At 50.2% G+C, this 3447-nt stretch overlaps 1 pseudogene; it reads left to right on the forward strand.

The window, feature by feature from the left end:
• Window positions 1-2116: 2116 nt before the first annotated feature.
• On the forward strand, window positions 2117-2708 carry LOC123346803 (annotated as a pseudogene).
• The last annotated feature ends 739 nt before the right edge of the window (window positions 2709-3447 follow it).

Below are 3447 nucleotides of genomic sequence, written 5' to 3' on the forward strand. Positions count from 1 at the left end.
TGAGGTCTAACCTAATCACCAAAGAACACCAGTGGGCTTTAAAAGGGCCAAAGGCACATTTTACCACAAATTCTTCAGTTCCTCAGCCTATAGTTGAACTCCTAACTACTTTCCAGGATGTCTGTGAGCAAGGCATAGGCTGGGTCTCCAAGGATAACTACTGGCATTTCAACATCCCCAATAATAATTTTCTTCTCTGGAACAAAAGTCCCTTCAAATTTTTCAAACTGCACATTTTTCGACCATCCCATTTTGCTGTTGGGGAAACATCCCTTGTAATCCATGAGTGCTTTCAGCACGATTGAAAAGTACCCCTTGCTGTTTGTTTTAATCTAAGCCAGTGTGCCTTTGACTGAGTTGTGTGAAAAATCTCGGCTTGGGAACCCAACTGTGACTTAGCCTCGTCACATTGAGAAAGAGGTGAATTTTATGAGCTTACTTTGTACAGTTACCTGTGCAGTCAGCCTAGTCATTCTGAGGTCATACTCCAGAGGGGGAGGTGTCTGGGGAGCGGGGAAAAAAGAAGACGTTCTGAGCATCGTAACAGATAACCCAGATCCGGCTCTGCAGGTGAGGCTGGGCGAACACAACTGTAACGTGAGAGTGAGGACACTTAACTCAGCAGTGTGGTGTCTGTCCAACCAGGAATTTGTAACTTTGAACTGAGCCCTGTTTATGTTCATTATGGCCTACGGGTTAGATACAGTCTCACACAGTGGAGCATGATAACCTTTGTGATCCTACATGCCTTATTTAAAGTGTAGAAGTGGCTGTCACTTATAGCCAAAGGACGCAACACTCTGCACTAACTTTGTAGTATTTCTTACTTTTGGATGCCCACATCCATCAGTTGTCCACAGAGACTGAGAGCTGCAGTCAGGCACAGAGAGGTAAAGATATGGGGCTATGCACATGAACCCTAGGAGATTTCCTGAGGCACTGCAAAATTTCTGAGCTAGGCCAAAGAGAAGTGAATTGGTGCTGCATTTTTCAGCTGCTCTGTGTTCTTCTGGGAGGTCTACGCGAGGACTCAGATGCCTGCCTCCCGGATGGGATTTCTGATGGTGGATCCCAAGTGGAGCCCAAGTGGAGCCAGGTATACTCCTCCCTATTGAGCTTAGTCCCTAACACCATTTGATGGGTGGTCTTCAGGCTTCACCACTGTCCTGGCAACCTCTACTGGCTTGCTTAGGTGGCTCCCTGCCTAATGTACTGGTTTTTGTGGCTCCCATTCCGAGGCACCAGTCTCTTCCCATTCAGTGTATAGGACACCTGGGCACCTAAGCTAAGTTGTGTGGGTTTCACTGGGTGGTGAGGCACTGCAATGCTTGGTGTGGCTACATCTCGCTGCACTATGGATGGGGCCTTTGACATTAGGGTTCTTCAATTCTCTCGGCCTCAGGAGTGACCCACCAAAAGTGAGTCTGCTCTTGGTGCATGTCAGTATGATATGGCATCCTTCCACCTCCCTTCCCAGGGACCAATCCCTGCCTTAAGACATAAAGGGGACAATCTTTCTTGCCATATACTTTCACTGTTTCTTTACTTTTACCCCCTAGGAAGCTCCCTGTTGGACAATCAAAGGAGTTGCTCCATTCCTAAGATTCTGTAAAGAAGAGCCCAAAGGAGGCGAGATTCCAGATCCAGGGCAAGCAGCGGCTTCAGTTTGCTGGCAGGAGAGAGCAGGCTCTGTTACACTTTGCAGCACCAAAGTGGCACTGGCACTGCCATGGGCATGACCCCCTCCCTCACAGTGATCCCCTCCCTGTGGCCACTCTATCGTTACTGGAGAGAAATCTCTCATCCAGGGCAGAGAGGATGTTCCCACCTCCTCTGCTGGGGAATGCGAACAGCCACAGCTGAAGATAACCTAACAGGAGAAGGATCTGTGACTCCCGGCTCTGGGCCCGATCAGTACCAGGGTTAGGGCAGCTGGATGGGAGGGGCCTGGTACCTGAGATTGTAAACTGCGGCTATAGAGCTGGACACGATGGAGCTTGGCTTGGACACCATGGGGAGATTTTCCATCAGCTCCAGGGAGACCCCAAGGAAACAAAACTGTGTGTGAGACTCAGGCCCCACAGAACCACAGATACTTCCCAGGGAGGAACAGAAAATGCTCTGCAGAAACAGCCAGTGTCACTCCCACCCCCAATCAGCTGGGCCCCCCCATTCCTCCCATCCATCAAACTTGGGGAAGGTCTTTGCCTTCGTTTCTCTGGGAATGGTGTCAGCAACATCCTTGCTGAGCAGAGCTGGATCCACAGTTGAAACAGTGACATTTAAAGGGAGGACTCTTCTGTCTGCCACAGTGGATGCAGCTGGATGTGAGCCTTTCACAAAGAAGAAAATCATTGGCTTCACTGTTGGCTCTATCTCCTCCTTGTTCTATCTGTTCTCCTGAGTGCCCCAGATCTACAATAATTTCAAGAGGAAATATACCCAGGGGTGTCATACTGTCTTTTCACTTTGGTGATCCTGGGGAACTCGCTGTATGGAAGAAGTGTGGTTCTGAAGAACCCAGACCCAGGGCAAGCTGAAGGTAATTACATCATTCATCACCTGCCCTGGCTGATTGGCAGCCAGTGACTAGTGAGCAAGTTCTGGCTCTTGATGTGATAATCTCCTTTCAGTTACTTGCCTATCGGAAGAGAAGACCTCACACTTCTGATAAGAGAGAGGCCTTGCTTGGCAAGCAAGATGAATGAACCCCTTGATGAAGGAACTGTCCCCAAACAAGAATGGGATACTGGACTTCAAACTAGGGCACAGCAAGTTGCCATCGGGTTTCTAGACCTGTTTTCTGTTAACAGGAGTTGCCCAAAGAGGATGTAAGCCAGTGTATGGTATGATGCTTCCTGCAGAAAGTGCTTGGCCACCTGGTAGAGGACTTTCCTGGTAGATCTTACCTGCTTGTAGTAATGACTCAAAAGGGATGAAATACTGTGACATTCGTGTACCTGTATCATAGTCACTGCGTTAATTGGATCAGAGAAGCCCATCCATCAAACTTCCTTCCCCCTCTGCCACCCAATTCCTCCCTCCCCTTCCTCCAGGTTCACAATACCCCCCCTGCCAGCTCTCGATCAGTGTCACAACGATCCCCTTCCCTACTGCCCAGCCCTCAGCCCCAGGAACCCCTATCCTCTGCTTCCCCATCCAGCCCCACTAACTCTTCCTCCCATGTCTGGCTCCTTCACCCCAGGGGCTGGGCATGGGGTCCCACTCACCGCAATGCTCTCCACGAGGGCCGCTTTTGAAAAGTGGGGCTCCAAAGTGTCCCACCCGATTCTGTGCCGAGAAACACAGACTTGGGACACCTTGGATGAAGCGGAGCTATTTGGCCCTGTCCTCCACCAACTAGGAGAGGGGTGGAGGGGGGAGAGAAAGAGAGCCTGTTACATAGGGACCTCCCTCCCCAACCCAAACCAGCTCCAGGGCTCAGGA

This window comes from Mauremys mutica, chromosome 12, assembly GCF_020497125.1.
Source record: "Mauremys mutica isolate MM-2020 ecotype Southern chromosome 12, ASM2049712v1, whole genome shotgun sequence".
Taxonomy (NCBI): domain Eukaryota; kingdom Metazoa; phylum Chordata; order Testudines; family Geoemydidae; genus Mauremys; species Mauremys mutica.